Source organism: Vigna angularis, chromosome 5, assembly GCF_016808095.1.
Source record: "Vigna angularis cultivar LongXiaoDou No.4 chromosome 5, ASM1680809v1, whole genome shotgun sequence".
Taxonomy (NCBI): Eukaryota; Viridiplantae; Streptophyta; class Magnoliopsida; order Fabales; family Fabaceae; genus Vigna; species Vigna angularis.
In genome coordinates, this window is record NC_068974.1 from 5,795 (window position 1) to 23,796 (window position 18,002).

Genomic DNA, 18,002 nt, shown 5'->3' on the forward strand with positions numbered 1-18,002 from the left:
CAACAAAAGTATATTTCCCATTCCCAATAACCAGTTAAGTACATAAAAGTGATCCCCTCACTCTCATCCAGCATAAACTATTTTCCACTCCTCTTTCCATGTCAAAAAATCTTTTACAAGTAAGGTTTCTTGAAAGCACAAAGCTTAAATTCAATTTTTTTAAAAGTGCTTTTCGTATTGTCCTATAATGAAAATTAAGATTTTACCACAAGCATCAAACCAACTTTAAATATCACGTCTTAGTGCATAAACACCTAAGGTAAAACTCTTCTTCAACAAATTTTCCGGTATGCCCTTACCAGAGAAAAACTAAATAAATAAATTGAGTTTCAATCATAAACTAAAATCAAATTAAGCACTTCATGTTTTATAAAACTTCTGTCCTGACCTGAAACTCGTGAAAGATGCACATTTTTTCTCTCTAATAAATAATTATGAAAAAATTTATCGATAGACTTAAAAACAATTGGAGAATTGCATCTAAGTATTATTGTCCATTAGATTCATACAAACTTTTGAAACAAAGTAATATAAATTGCAAAACACAGATGGTAAACACGAGGGAGCCCTTCATAAGGACTTGCATACATACACCGATAACAATCAAATAGAACTTCTCTACCGTGACCCATTCATCTACCAAAAGAAATTGAAATTGCAAATTGCTTCTGAAAGTCCTCCTTGGCCGTAACACTTCCATGTGTTCCATTCAAAGAAAATTAAAATTAAGTGAAATGCTTCCCCTGGTCTCTTTGGCCGTGACACTACAACCATTCTCTAAAAACAAGAAAGAATTATAAAAGCAAGGCTACTTCCTTCCAGCACTTCCAGCAACTGTAAAATCCATGCACCCATTAATTCTCCAAGCATTAAATAAAAGTTAAAGGTGGTCTTGAAATGCTACACTTCACTTGACCACTTTACAACCATGGGATCCGTGCCTCTCCATTCCAGCCGTGACACCTACTCCTCTAACGTGCACACACTTCTTCCAAATGAAATCAGCCCTTGTCAGCAAGAAAAATAAAAAAAATGCTACTACTCCTTCTTGAATCACCGTTCCTTTTCTCCTGAAATGAAATCAACCATGCTCGGATCTCTCCAAAGAAAAACTGAATCAACTGTGTGCTTTCCTCTCCACCGTTAAAAACGCATCCTAATCTCTAGAAACAATGAACACCCCAAAAGCTGATTCCCGTGTGCACCCTACTTTCTCTGCTTCCAGCTCCGCTTCATTCTCCATCCAGCTGTGACCGTGCTCCATTTTTCTACTGTGGCGGCTCCCTCCAAAACAATCTTCCAAAAAAAAAAAACTCACTTCTTTTCAAATGAAATGGCAACTGGAATCAAAGAAGCAAAACTAAAGCATTGTCCTAAGGAAGAAAACCTAGTGCATGCTATTATCATCTAGAACGGAAAAACTAAATGCATGAGGTTGGAATAAAAATCAGAACTTCCTTGCTTAATCACCATAACAGCGTTGCATAGTTTCTACCATTGAAAAAAATAAAAAACGTTCAATACAAATAAACTATGTTCCCAGCCAAAGCTAAACCCAGTGAGGGTGGCGGCTGGACTCTTCTTCCTCTCCTCTAACTCCCAGACCTCTCTCACTCCTGCCCTACACTACCCTACTACTGGAACTCCTACTAGGTCCGCTCAGCTCCTCTCCATCCCGTCACCTTGTGTTTTTCTCATCTCCGTAACCCCCTTTCTTCAAAGCCCAGACCTCCCTTTTCTCTGCTGGATTCAAAAACCCGTGGACCAGCTGCACCTCCCTGTTTGGACGTGGCCTCCTCCATTGGGTGTTGGACAGAGAGCTCTGGACGTGTGCTGGACCGCTTCTTCCATGGCTTCTTCGTGCACCTCCATGTCTTGCTGGATGTGGGCCGCGTGTGCTGATGTGCTGCACCTCCTGCTTCTTCCCAATCTCTGCATGAAGCTGCTGGACTCTTCATTTTTCTCACCGGCACACCACCTTCACGCTAGCTGGAAAATGAAAATGAATGAAGATGGTTGGCCTGCTTCCAAGCTGCTGGGTGCTTCTTTCTTCACGCACCACCCCCTGGAACTTCTCATGGGCCGTGTTGAAGCTTGGATGGGAGCTGCCCCTTGGATGCTGGATACACCCCTGGATTTCTCTCTGCTGGACCGTGAACTTGCTTCACTGAATGGAAGAAGGTGTTGGATGCGTCATCTTAATCATGGGCTGCCTAGGCTGATGTCCGTGTCTCTCTTTTCAAGGGCCGCTTGCTGGACACACCCCCTCTTACGTGGGCTGCTGCTGCTGGATGGACAGTGAAGCCTCTTTCACGTGCACCCCTTTTTGTTGTGTGCACCGCTTACTGCTGCCACCGTGAGCTGTGTTGGACGGAGTTGTGCTGGAATGGTTTTCTTCAACGGTCATCACTCTCCTTTTCGGTGGTGGCTTCTTCTTCCAACAATGCTGGATGTGCTTGACATTCCAGCTATGATAGTTAGTGGGTCCATGAGCTTCTTTTAACAATGAATAAAAGCTTATGTGTGGAGTGGTTGGAATGGCCGAATGTGTAACTTAGCTTTTCAGCAATGACACTTAGCATTTTGGAGTCCATGAACGTGAGTTTCAAAGTGGTGGCCCCCTTGTCCCATCCAACAACACCTGGCCGCGGTTCTCAATGTGTCATACTTTTGTCTTCCAAATTATTTTCATAAAACCGTGAGCACTTGCCCTTCTTCCATTTCAATTCATTTACTTCTTAAAAGATTCCAAGCAATGCCCGTGTGATGTGTCTTGTTTCTAAGCCAATTTTGCTCAATTTTCCATTGATCAACACACAAATTAAGTCAACGCAGTGCAGCTCCTTCCAAGTAAATAATACAGTGTGCAAATGAATTTTCTTCCAAATGTCCCAGATTGTATTTCCAAAAATTTTCCTACAATTAATAATGCAAATAATTAGCTCAAATAATTCAAATTAATTAAAATTTGAATTTCCGATCAAATTAAGCACAATTAAGAAAAATGGGAAAATACTGGACATTTAAGCACAATTCCCTGATTAATTTCGGTACAATAAGCTAAGTGAAATTGAGAAAATATTGACTCATCAAAATAGACCACACTTAGTCTTTTGCACTCTTGGGCAAAATCAAGACGCAAATCAGGGAATAGTTCAAAGGAGTTTTAAGAAGGTGACACAACGTCGACACACAGAAAATAAAGACTCACAAGGAAACAAACAGAATTACACATTCCTCAAGAAATATGGACAAAGAAAGGAAGTAGACAATATCCAACACAGAATCAATCAGAGAAAGCATATACTCATGAAATCATCCAAGCAATTCAAGACATGGCAAAATGATCAATTAGCTCAAGAGGTGAATCAAAAGCAACAAAAACTCACAGATGCACTATCAGTGTTTCTCTCAAGTGTATAAGGTAAAGAATTTCAACTCAATGCACTCAAGAAAGCAAACAACAACAGACTTGGCAAACCTCTAATATCAACACTCAAAACATATGCATGTTCAAATCAAAAAGGTCTTTTATGGGTGAAATGGGGCCAAGGACAAGGGAGGATAAATATGGATGAGAAGCTACAAACCAAAAGAAATAGAGGAGCAATGGGGAACAAGTGTAAACACAGTCAACTCACACCCAAAACCTCTAATTCAATCCTCTTCTTGACTCCATTATTCACAAAATATTTTTTTCATTTTTTTTTATATTTTTTTTCATCCTGTCTCTTTTCTTTTCTCTCTGTTTAGGATACAACTATAAGAGACAAGATACACAACATATTTACAAACATAAAACAAGAAGAGGAACCAACCAGCCAATTCATTAGAAACCCCAAGGAGACCACACTTGTTCCCAAAACACTTCCAAAGCTCCAAAATTCCCTAAGGTTAAGGTAATCATGGTTTTTCACTTAGAGCTAGTGTATGAGCTTCAAAACAAAGAAATGGGGGAAAGTATAGGCTCAAAAAGGGTTTTCAAAGGATTAGAACAAGGTAAGCTTATTTGGCTAGAGAGGTTCAAGAACAAAACTGTCTTTATCACTTCCAAACATGCATATCAGTCAAGAATTATCAACAAGAGTCAAGCCAAGGCATATGTGCAAGCAATCAAGAGACATATCACACACAAGAAAGAACATAAAGTGGCTCAAATCTCACACAGGGCATTTGTGTCACAATCAATTCAACTCTCAAACATCATGATCATCTTCCAAGCAAAGAAAAGCAAGGAATCCAACATCTCAGAGTATCAATGAAGTGAAGGAAAACTGACAACCTAACCACAATCCACAATTTACGAAAAGCATGCAAAAGTGTACACAAGACACAACAAACTACATAAAAACCGAAACATGAACAAAGAAACAACCTCCCCTAATAGACCACACTTAAACGACACAATGTCCTCAGTGTGTCACAATCAGTAGATCAAACAATCAGAACAATCATCAGATATCGACAAAGTGCAATAAAAGTGAGGAGGGGAGGAGAAAAGAAACTCCCTGAGTCAGATGGGAGGATAGGTGGGGTGGACCAAAGACGTCTCCTCCACCACTACATCCAATAAAGAAGGGTTGTTGAGGAAGGGCTTCAGTCTATGCCCGTTCACCTTGAAGCTTTTAGCTGTAGATGGACCTTGGATCTCTACTGCACCATAAGGATAAACATTAGTCACAACAAAAGGTCCAGTCCATTTTGATCTCAACTTACCACCCATGAGGCCGAGTCTAGAGTTATACAACAAAACCTGTTGGCCAACCTCGAAGTCCTTTCTAACAATAGAACTATCATGGAACTTCTTTGTCCTTTCCTTGTAGAACTTCGAGTTTTCATATGCCTCCAATCGGATCTCATCCAATTCATTCAGTTGCAACTTTCTTTCCTCTCCAGCTTGGTCCATGGAGAAGTTGCAAATCTTCACAGCCCAATATGCCCGATGCTCAATCTCGACCAGTAGGTGACATGCTTTTCCGAAGACAACCCGGTAGGGAGACATCCCTATCGGTGCTTTGTAAGCTGTCCTGTGAGCCCAAAGAGCATCGTCCAACCTATTGCTCCAATCTTTCTTGTTGGGCTGGACAATCTTCTCCAAAATCCTCTTAATCTCCCTGTTGGAGATCTCAGCCTGCCCATTTGTTTGGGGGTGGTAAGGTGTAGAAACTCTGTGCGTCACCCCATATTTCTTGAGCAAAGCTTGCATGGATCTGTTGCAAAAATGGGTTCCTTGATCACTAACAATTGCTCTAGGCACTCCAAACCTGCAAAAGAGGTGAGATCTAACAAAATCTACAACAACCCGAGCATCATTAGTCCTGGTGGCTCTAGCTTCCACCCATTTTGAAACATAATCCACAGCAAGGAGAATATAACAGAAACCAAAAGAAACAGGAAAAGGACCCATGAAATCTATACCCCATACATCAAACACCTCACAGAACAACATAGGTTGTTGAGGCATCTCTTGTCTCTGTGAAATTGATCCTCCTACTCTCTGACAAGGCTCACAAGTGCTGCAAATCTTCTCCGCATCTTTGAAGATGGAAGGCCAATAGAAACCACAGTCAAGCACCCTGCAAGCTGTTCTCTGTATCCCCAGATGACCACCAGGTGAGGAGGCATGACAAAACTGCAGGACCGAGTCAATCTCATGGTCCGGAATGCATCTCCTAGTAACCTGGTCACTGCACAACTTCCACAGATATGGGTCATCCCAAACATAATACTTAGCATCACTCTTAATTTTAGCAATCTAAGCATGTGATGCTAAGGGAGGAAAAACAGAAGGAACCAAATAATTTACAATGTGTGCAAACCAAGGAGTGGGGCGAGAGTAAGAAATCATCAACAAACTCTCGTCAGGAAAGGTATCTTGTATGGGCAACACATCAGCTTCATTCCCAGCTTTTTCAATCCAGCTTAGGTGGTCTGCAACCAAATTTCGTGCTCCACTCCGGTCTTCAATTTGCAAGTCAAACTCCTGGAGCAGTAGCATCCACCTAATCAATCTAGGCTTTGACTCCGCCTTTTTCAACAGAAACTTTAGAGCTGCATGGTCAGTATACACAATAACAGGTGATCCAAGCAAATATGACCTAAACTTATCAAGGGCAAAAACAATTGCCAACAACTCTTTTTCAGTGGTGGTATAATTTGCCTGGGCAACATCCAAAGTGCGTGAAGCATAGTAGATCACTCTCGGCAGCTTGTCAATTTTTTGTGTCAAGACAGCCCCTAATGCATAATTAGACACATCACACATGAGCTCAAATGGGGCTGTCCAATCTGGTGCCTGAATGATAGGGGCGGTGGTCAAAGCTTCCTTTAGGCAATCAAACGCCTGCTTGCATCTGTCATCAAAAGAAAAGTCAATATCTTTCTGCAGCAGTCTGGACAAGGGAAGCGCCTTCTTGCTGAAATCTTTGATGAAGCGCCTGTAGAAACCTGCATGTCCAAGAAAAGATCGCACCTCTCGCACGCAAGAGGGGTAAGGCAACTGCGAAATCACAGATATCTTAGCAGGGTCTACCTCTATTCCCTTTTCAGAAATGATATGCCCTAGAACCAAACCTTGTCCAACCATGAAGTGACATTTCTCAAAATTGAGAACAAGGTTTGTTTCTATGCATCTTTTCAAAACTTTTTCCAGACTGTCTAAACATGCATCAAAGGAGGATCCATACACAGTAAAATCATCCATAAACACCTCTATGCAATTCTCAAGAAAGTCGCTAAAAATGCTAAGCATGCACCGCTGGAAGGTACTAGGGGCGTTGCATAGACCAAAGGGCATCCTCCTATAGGCAAAAGTGCCAAAGGGGCAGGTGAATGTGGTTTTTTCTTGATCCTCAGGAGCAATATTTATTTGAAAGTAACCAGAAAAACCATCAAGAAAACAATAATGAGATTTACCTGCCAGGCGCTCCAGCATCTGATCAATGAATGGCAGGGGGAAATGATCTTTCCTGGTTGCTTGGTTGAGCCTCCTATAGTCAATGCAGACTCTCCAACTGTTCTGCACTCTAGCTGGGATAAGCTCATCCCTCTCATTCTTCACCACAGTGAGTCCAGTTTTCTTGGGCACAACATGGATGGGGCTAACCCACTGACTGTCTGAAATAGGGTAGATGATCCCAGCTTGCAAAAGCTTGGTCACCTCCTTCTTGATGACGTCCATGATCACGGGGTTTTGCCTTCTTTGTGGCTGTCTCACTGGCCTTGCCCCATCTTCCAAAAGAATTCTATGCATGCATGTGGATGGGCTAATACCAGGTATGTCAGCCAAACTCCAACCAATGGCCTTCTTGTGCTTCCTCAGCACACCAAGCAACTTCTCCTCTTGAACAGAATCAAGGGAGGTGGAAATGATCACCGGTTTCTTCTCGTCATCCTCCAAGTACACGTACTTGAGGTTATCTGGGAGCTGTTTCAACTCAAGAGTAGGTGCCTGCAAGTCAGATTCATTTGTACTTCCTACAAAGTGGTTAGTGCATTCTGACTCCAAAGAATTCACAGGTAAAGGCGGAACACCTATCTCATCAAGCTCCAAATCCATATCCATGACAATTACATTATCAACATCATCCATATCAAAAACATCATCAACATCATGGATATCAAAATTCTCTTCAAAATCAACATCATTCTCAAATTCAGATTCAATGCATGTATGTAGAGAAGATAGAAAAGAATGCTCTTTCTTATGCAAAGAATCAAAATCATCAACAACATATTTATCAATAATGTCATCCAATGCATCGATCCTAAACAGAGAATGGTCCTCAGCTGGAAATTTCATTGCATCAAGGATATTAAAATGAACAACAATATTAGCAAATTCCATAGACAAAGTTCCAGCATACACATCAATCTTAGTTCGGGCAGTTTTCAAGAATGGCCTGCCTAAGATAATGGGAGCGGATCCATGAGAGAATCCCTCCTCCATTTCCAAAACATAAAAGTCAGCAGGAAAAATCAATTCACCAACCCTAACCAAGACATCCTCTATGAAACCTGCTAGGTGGGTAACACTCCTATTGGCCAACTGAATGACCACACCCGTGGTTTGCAAAGGACCAAGAGACAAAGATGCATATATAGACAAAGGCATGACATTAACAGAAGCACCCAAATCAAGCATGGCATTCTCAAATTTATTGTTTCCAATCACACAAGGAATGCAAAATATACTTGGGTCCTTGCACTTTTCAGGGATGTGCGGGACCGACTTACCAATAAGCGCAGATACATTCCTTCCCATGCTTATCCTCTCATTTCCCTTCATCTTCCTCTTGTGTGTGCACAGCTCCTTCAAGAATTTGGCATACTTCGGTATCTGCTTGATGGCATCAAGTAGAGGTATGTTCACCTCTACCTTCCTGAAGGTCTCCAGAATTTCCTTATCCACATCTTCCATCTTTTTGCTAGGAAGTGCCCGTGAAGGGAATGGTAGAGGGATAGGTCGGTCAACCAATGGAGAAGGTGCGGCAGCGGTGGTGGTGGAAGAGGGAGAAGATCCACCTGAAGAAGAACCACCGGCTGGAGAAGAAGATTCACCCACCTCAAATGCCTTGCTCGGACCGTCATGGTCGTTCTTTCTAGGACAAGTAGCAGGCATAGGTGTAGGTGTAGAAGCGGGCTCTGAAGGCACAAAAATCTGCTCCCCTGATCTAAGGGTTATGGCACTCACATTCCTTGGGTTCTGCACAGTCTGGGATGGTAACTTATCCGAATTCTGAGACTGCGCCTGGTTTATCTGAGTAGCCATCTGACCCATCTGATTAGTGAGACTCTGTATGGAAGCTCTAGTCTCCTGCTGAAACTGCAGGTTTTGCATAGTCATCTGTCTCACTAACTCTTCCAATGAAGGTTCAGATGAAGTGGAAGGTTGGGCAACCGATTGGGCAGGTGCCTCTTGTTGCTGCTGTTGTTGTTGCCTCTGGTGTTGTTGCATAGGTGGAGGCACATATCTGTTAGGTGCTCCAGCATTCTGGAAAGGTGGTGCCTGCTGTTGATGCTGTGGCGCATTGTTCCATCTCAGATTGGGGTGATTCCTCCACCCTGGGTTGTACCTGTTGCTGGATAAGTCATGATTTTGCTGTTGTTGTTGCCTGTTGTTGTAGATGTTCGTAGCATAAGCCTGAGGCGCATCAGAGGCAGCAGAGTGCTGCAAAGAAGGACAAGCATCTGTATAGTGGTCACTGGAAGGACAAATAGCGCATAGTCGTGCAACAGATGCAGATGGAGCTGCAGATCTCTGGTTGGTAGTCAACTGTGTTACCATCTTCGTAAGAGAGTCAATCTTTCCTTCCAACTTGCTTTCAACAGCTGATAAAGACTGGGCAACAACATCATGTACGCCCCTCACCACAATGGCATCATTCCTGGTGCTAAACTGCTGGGAGTTGGAGGCCATCTTCTCAATCAATTGCCTGGCCTCAGCAGGTGTGGTGTCTCCAAGAGCTCCACCACTGGCAGCATCAATCATACCACGGTCCATGTTGTTCAAACCCTCATAGAAATACTGGACAAGGAGATGCTCAGGTATCTGATGGTGGGGACAACTAGCACAAAGTGTCTTGAATCTCTCCCAATACTCATATAAGTTCTCTCCACCAAGCTGCCTAATCCCAGTTATGTCTTTTCTGATAGCTGTGGTCCGGGCTGCTGGAAAAAATTTATCTAAGAACAGCCTCTTCAGATCATCCCAGCTAGTGACGGATCTAGGCGCCAAACCATACAACCAATCCTTAGCAACATTTTCCAATGAATGAGGGAATGCCTTCAAGAAGATGTGCTCTTAAGGAACATCATGTGGTTTCATACTAGAACAGACAATATGGAATTCCTTCAAATGCTTATGAGGACTCTCACCTGCAAGACCATGAAACTTGGGCAACAAATGGATCAGTCCAGTCTTGAGAACAAATGGAACGTCCTCATCAGGATATTGGATGCACAAGCTTTCGATATCGAAATCAGGTGCAGCCATCTCCCTAAAAGTCCTCTCGCGAGGTGGAGGTTGTGCCATATTGTTCTCAGTGTGAAAAACAACAGAATCAGAATCAGAATCACGTGCAGATGCAACAGATGCAGTAGATGCAGTATGCACAAAATACTCAGCAGTGGGATGCACAGTATCCAATGGAACAGACTCAAAAACAGACTCTAAAGATAAATTCCTAGAATGCCTAGCTAACCTATGAAAAGTTCTATCAATCTCAGGATCAAAGGGTGGTATAGGCCCAGGATTTCCCCTAGTCATGCACTAAGTCAAAACACCCTAAAATCATGAAACGATATCACAAAAATTTTGAACACACAAAACAACCTAAACAAACAAATCACACACACTCAAACATACAAGACAAAACACAACACACACTAACACAACAAAAACCTAAGACCGAACCATTGGTCCCCGGCAACGGCGCCATTTTGTTGAGAGGGTCGCACCTCCCACAAAAGTTGTGCATAAAAGAATGCAGTATAAACTAGGAAGTGACTCCTAGGTCGTCTCTCAAGGACCAATTTTTGGTTCAGTCTCAGATCAAACACGTAGTGGGGGGGTTTGTGAAAGATTTTTGTGAATGCGAGTAAACCAAATCAAAACACGAACATAAACACGGATGTAAGCACAGATATAAACACAAAATTAAAATGACAGGTCACTTAAGCTAACATTGTAACTAAAATATCACAACCACGAAAAATAAAGGACATTAACATGAAAAGTGCTTAAATCGAATTAAAAGTGCAACATTGATCTACACAATTAAATGCAAACATGAAAATGACAGGCAATTGAAACGAATGCTTAAAGAACATTTAACATTAAATACTTGAAGTAGTAGGAAAACTAAAACCACTTGGCACTACTCTGCTCATCCAATACTGTGTAGCTTGAATTAAATAAAAGAAACTTTAATCCTTGAGCGTGCTGCACCAAACGTGATACCAAGTGCTTCATTCTCCAAGAAATAAAATAAAATTTCATTACCGCACAACACTTCTCCTAAGTTGGACGCTGCACCCAAATTCATATTCCAAATAAAAAAATCAAATCTCCTAATCTGGGCGTAACAGCTGCTCCCCAGCCGTGACACCTATGTGCTGTGCTTCCAGCTCCCGTGAACATTTTCTTTCCCTCTCGGTGGCTGCTCCAACACACACATTGCAAACTGCATCCCGTGCACACCTCCAGGCCGTGACATGTGCACCGTCCAATGAATCAACGCCTACCTATCTTTCAAACCAAAATGAATTTTTTTATTTTCTCCCAGGTGGTAGCTGCACCACACCCCAGCTCTTTCCCCAACGCTGCTTCGCTTCTCTTCCAGCAACCCGTGTAGCACCTCTTCCGAAACAAGTAGCGGCTGGAGCTTAAATCCAAAGACTCCTCCCGTGCTGCTGCTGGACTCCAAAAGCAAATGAATCAGCTGTGTGCTTCCTATTTAATTCACCGTTTCCAGCATTCACCTTCCCGTGCACACCAACGCTTTTCATTATTGGAGGCCGTAACAGCACATCTTCAAATTGAATGTAAATTGCTTTCAATTTCAAAGCAAAATAAATATCACCATGGTGCACTTCTTTCAACTAGACGTCACATGTGCCTCTTTCCCCAAAATCATAGAATGCGAGAAGAGATTGTATAAACGTGCACAAAACCAAATGAGAAATGCAACCAGAATTTAGCAAAAAGAATAAAATGGCAGCTCTTTCTCCATTGCATTCAAAAACAGCGTTTAAAAAACCGAGCAGAAAGAGAGAAAAATCCCCCTCGTCACGAGTGGCGGCTCCCCTATTCTAATGCCGTGGGTCACCTTTTAACAAGGGTGGGGTCCACACAAAAACCCTAAGGTGCCAAGTCATTTTCCTTCACATTTTGGGTCTAGTATACTTTACCAAAAATTGTCCCAAAATGTAAAAGTTGATACAGACATTCTAAACTACTGAATTACAATTTAATTAATTCTAAAATGTCTGTGTGGAGAGTCTTGAATTTATTTGGCATTCTTCCTGATGTCCCAAAATGTATTTTCGAAATTTTCCTGCACTTCAAAAATGCACTTAATCAGCTCAGAAAATCCAAATTAGCACAATTACAAATTTCCGACCAAATTAAGCAGAATTCGGAAAACGGGGAAATAACAAACAATTAAACACAATTCCCTGGTTTATTTAAGTGCAATAAACTAAATATAATTCAAGAAATAACGACTCATCAGTAAACACGAGGGAGCCCTTCATAAGGACTTGCATACATACACCAATAACAATCAAATTATCATATTTGTCATGAAAGGAAAACACTAAAATAATGTTTAACTGAGGAATGATTCACATATACCTTGATTTTATGGACACCTATTACACACTTGTTTCACACAAGCGAGCCCTGTACAAGGGAGGGCTCCATAAGGATTCGGATACATACACCAATAACAATCAAATTATCATATCTGTCACCAAAGGATAAACACTGAAATAATGTCAAACTGAGTAATGATTCACATTCACCTTCATTTCATGAATGACTATTTACATACTTATTTTTCCTATTTTATCTCTCTTTTCATCATGTCATATAACCTTTGAACCTATCACTTTTGCTCTTTCAATGTGTATATTAAGTGGTGTCAACCTTTAAGTTGTAGATGAATAATTGGTAAATCCGGAACTTTATTTCTAACAGGTTGATCATTTTTACACAGACATCAAATTAAAATATTTTATAAAATTGAAAACAAAACATCAGCTGTAATACATAAAAGAAAATACCAATATGTAGTTGGCACGAAGATTTATCCGCCCTCTTAACTAAGCGATTGATCTCATCCTTACTCAACGGTTCTCCCAACACCTCCTCCCTCGACTCCCAAATTGGCATGGCCAAACGGACTAGTTCAGCTCCGTTCTCATCTGATGGCGACGGATCGAGCAAGTGGAACTCCCTCACAGTTGTCTGGCTCGGCGGTACTGGGTTCCGCCCTGTCCATGGCCGTGGCAAGGTTGGCGGTCCAAACGGTGCGAATGGCGGCTCCCGCAATTTCACCAGATTCGCTTTCGGGGTCTCCCTGTAACTGAACCTGAAGTTGAACGGTGCGCCTTCGACCACGTAAGACACTCCATCCTCACCGATTTTCACATTTTCCGGCCCCGGTTGAAACTCAAGTCTCTCGACTCGTGAAACCACGGGATGCCAATCAAGCAAGGAATTCGGTTTTGGAGGTGGTTTAGAGTATTTCGATTTTTTCCCCAGAATAGAAGGTTGCGACGGTGCAGAGGGGGTTCCGAGAGATTTAAAAGTTTCGGAAGTGGGGGAAACAGCGGCAGTAGTGACAGTGTTAATGATGTTGGCGTTGTTCCAATGCGAAAAACGTAGCTCCGTGGAACAACGTTCGCGGGTCGGGTTGTGGTTGATGTGTGGGCAAAATATGGGTAACTGGATTGCCACCTTCAGTAACACATCCATCTCTTCTCACCGTTGGGCAGTGTCATAGACCCTTTATAAAACTCAACCACAAGGGTGTTTTGGGAAATAAATCTCACTTAGGATATTTTACATCGCTTTTTATTTTAAATAATATTAAAAAAATAAATTTATAATTTATAATTAAGTTTGAATAAAAATCATGATGTAAAGGTAAATATAATATATATATATATATATATATATATATATATATATATATATTAGTTATAATAAAATTTAATGATAATATATGTATTAGACTTATAAAGGTAAATATAATTATATGTGAAAAACAATCTACACTAAAAAAAATTTAATCACTAAAGTTTAATTAAATTTTAAATTATGAATAAATTTAGATACTTTCAATGAAATTTTATTAAATTTTTGTGATTTAGTGAGTGTTAAAAAGTTTTATACCTCGAATATCTTTAGTTTAATTTGTTTGTTATGACTTATGTATCCTCACATTTATTGCAAAAGACTTTCATGTAGTATTTATTAAATATAAAAAGTCATGAAAATAATTTTTAAAGTTATTTAAATTATAATATTATAAATTAGATAATCATAAAATCATAAATTTATAAAATCATAAATTAATTATTTATAAACATTAAATATTTATAGTTTTAAAGTAAAACTATTAAATAAAATTATACTTGTACAATAATTCACGCCGCCATGCACATCATTTATAATATGAAATTTTTATATTATTATATTCCTAGTATGCTAACTTTATTAGAGAATTTAAATAACTACTAAGTGGGTATAAAAAATAGGTTTAATATCTCAATAAACACTCTATTATAATTCTCTCTTAGGCTATTTCTAATGGAAAACCCCCTTTTTTTTTCATTCTTTTTTTCTAAATCTCATCATCTAAAACTAAATGCAGCCTAAAGACTTAAAAACAAATATTTAGAATAAATTAATAGAACAAATTTAAATGTCAACACAAGACAAGTAATTATGTACTAAAGGAGTAGTGTTATTTCTAAAATGTTTATATTAAACACCTTTTATACAAGTGGAAATAGATAACCTACTCTAGTGGCACAGAAAACAAATGACTAATACAAATAGAAATTTGAGATAGAACTTACAAGGATTCTGACTCTTACTTCAAATCTTGTGACTTCTTACTATCATAACCTGTCTAACAGTTTATAAAGAGGCTCAGGTGGAGTTGATTTAGAAAAAGCCATAGTGGTTTGATAAATGTAGTCGTCATCCACAAATTTATCATCTAAAACAAGAGCACAGCCTTGCTCAACAGCTTGGTCCAACAGCAATAAAAGTCCTTCTGTACAAGGTGCACAACTTGATGGCTCACAAACATCTGCTTCTGAACCATCAAGAAAGTTGTTTGAATGAGGATCTGCTACAATGCTGGCAGAACTTTTATTGGTACCCGGTACCATTTTGTGGTGTGCAAGAAAAGGCCATGACATCTTCTATGATTTCAACTTCACATGTTTTCATAGGGAGTGAAGCAGCACCAGAAACATCAGACACAGGTGGATTGCTATTTTCTGTGAGACAAAGCACAGTTTTGTGCAAACTCAAATTATCTGAATTAGATAAAATCCTTGTGTCAAGAGGTTCACTGCATAGATGCTCAGTTCTATTGTTTTGTAGACACGTCGCTGATAATTTTCGGACACCTAGAGTCAATTTATTGGAATTTCCACTGTCAACGATAATTGTAGTGGCTTTTGTGTCATCATCTCTGGGATTTGGTAAAGAGGGCCTCCAATTTGGTCCTCTCCACATAAGTATGTGGTCATCTTCAAATGAAAGCAATATACATGGAACTAGATCCTAGAGTCAATGAACATATGTTAGAAAAAGATGTTTATTATAGCATCATTGAAAAATTTACATTACATAAGTCAATGCCTATTATCTTCAACGTTGAATTCAAAGTTTAAGTGAACATGGTTATACCTTTAGTTTTGCTCCAATCTTTTTATAGTCACTTGTATTTAGTTCTTGGCAATTTATTCGCACAAGGTCACATTGTTCAAATGCCTCTCTGACATTAGTCACAAGGTCCCAATATACACCATTTTTTGCTGCAACAATAAAATGATAGGGACATGTTAGTTTGAAGAAAGAACAAGAATAGTTAAAGTGTAATGAATCTCCAAAACAATCTACCTAGTTTGCGGATGGGCATCAAGACCCTTCCCTTTTGACGCATTTCAGTTGCTTCGTCAAGTGTTAAACCTTTTGGAACTCGTTTAATCAGCTTAGGATATACTGGAGACACTGGTCTCCACCACATAAGAGGAAATTGTGGTCGTGTTTCATAGCTGTAGTTTCTCCCCCTGAAAAGGTACACTGTGCCAAAATGTCGGTAAATGATTTTCCCCCCAGTCCTTTCCTGGCAAAACCACACAACATGACACAGCACACAAGATGAGTTTCTTATTCCCAGTGGATTCTCAAAGCGTAAAAGGCATATATTCATTTAAGTGGTAAGGGAAGCAAGCAAAGTATAAGAGATTACAAACTGAAAAAACAAACCTCTAACTGCTGGCACACATTATCCATGTCGACGGTACACACTCCTCTGCATTTTATCTTGCACACAATGCTCCTCATCCAATATGTATGTATGTTTTCCAACATGTTATGTGTCAAACCATCCCTGCCTAAATCAGAAATTTGAGTGCAACAAAAGTATATTTCCCATTCCCAATAACCAGTTAAGTACATAAAAGTGATCCCCTCACTCTCATCCAGCATAAACTATTTTCCACTCCTCTTTCCATGTCAAATAATCTTTTACAAGTAAGGATTCTTGAAAACACAAAGCTTAAATTCAATTTTTTTAAAAGTGCTTTTCGTATTGTCCTATAATGAAAATTAAGATTTTACCACAAGCATCAAACCGACTTTAAATATCACGTCTTAGTGCATAAACACCTAAGGTAAAACTCTTCTTCAACAAATTTTTCGGTATGCCCTTACCAGAGAAAAACTAAATAAATAAATTGAGTTTCAATCATAAACTAAAATCAAATTAAGCACTTCATGTTTTATAAAACTTCTGTCCTGACCTGTAACTCGTGAAAGATGCACATTTTTTCTCTCTAATAAATAATTATGAAGAAATTTATCGATAGACTTAAAAACAATTGGAGAATTGCATCTAAGTATTATTGTCCATTAGATTCATACAAACTTTTGAAACAAAGTAATATAAATTGCAAAACACAGATGGTAAACACGAGGGAGCCCTTCATAAGGACTTGCATACATACACCAATAACAATCAAATTATCATATTTTTCATGAAAGGAAAACACTAAAATAATGTTTAACTGAGGAATGATTCACATATACCTTGATTTTATGGACACCTATTACACACTTGTTTCACACAAGTGAGCCCTGTACAAGGGAGGGCTCCATAAGGATTCAGATACATACACCAATAACAATCAAATTATCATATCTGTCACCAAAGGATAAACACTGAAATAATGTCAAACTGAGTAATGATTCACATTCACCTTCATTTCATGAATGACTATTTACATACTTATTTTTCCTTTTTTATCTCTCTTTTCATCATGTCATATAACCTTTGAACCTATCACTTTTACTCTTTCAATGTGTATATTAAGTGGTGTCAACCTTTAAGTTGTAGATGAATAATTGGTAAATCCGGAACTTTATTTCTAACAGGTTGATCATTTTTACACAGACATCAAATTAAAATATTTTATAAAATTAAAAACAAAACATCAGTTGTAATACATAAAAGAAAATACCAATATGTAGTTGGCGCGAAGATTTATCCGCCCTCTTAACTAAGCGATTGATCTCATCCTTACTCAACGATTCTCCCATCACCTCCTCCCTCGACTCCCAAATCAGCATGGCCAAACGGACTAGTTCAGCTCCGTTCTCATCTGATGGCGACGGATCGAGCAAGTGGAACTCCCTCATAGTTGTCTGGCTCGGCGGTACTGGGTTCCGCCCTGTCCATGGCCATGGCAAGGTTGGCGGTCCAAACGGTGCGAATGGCGGCTCCCGCAATTTCACCAGATTCGCTTTCGGGGTCTCCGTGTAACTGAACCTGAAGTCGAACGGTGCGCCTTCGACCACGTAAGACACTCCATCCTCACCGATTTTCACATTTTCCGGCCCCGGTTGAAACTCAAGTCTCTCGACTCGTGAAACCACGGGATGTCAATCAAGCAAGGAATTCGGTTTTGGAGGTGGTTTAGAGTATTTCGATTTTTTCCCCAGAATAGAAGGTTGCGACGGTGCAGAGGGGGTTCCGAGAGATTTAAAAGTTTCGGAAGTGGGGGAAACAGCGGCAGTAGTGACAGTGTTAATGATGTTGGCGTTGTTCCAATGCGAAAAACGTAGCTCCGTGGAACAACGTTCGCGGGTCGGGTTGTGGTTGATGTGTGGGCAAAATATGGGTAACTGGATTGCCACCTTCAGTAACACATCCATCTCTTCTCACCGTGGGGCAGTGTCATAGACCCTTTATAAA

At 40.0% G+C, this 18,002-nt stretch overlaps 1 pseudogene; it reads right to left on the minus strand.

The window, feature by feature from the left end:
• Positions 1-14,455: 14,455 nt before the first annotated feature.
• On the minus strand, positions 14,456-18,002 carry LOC128196527 (CRS2-associated factor 1, chloroplastic-like; annotated as a pseudogene).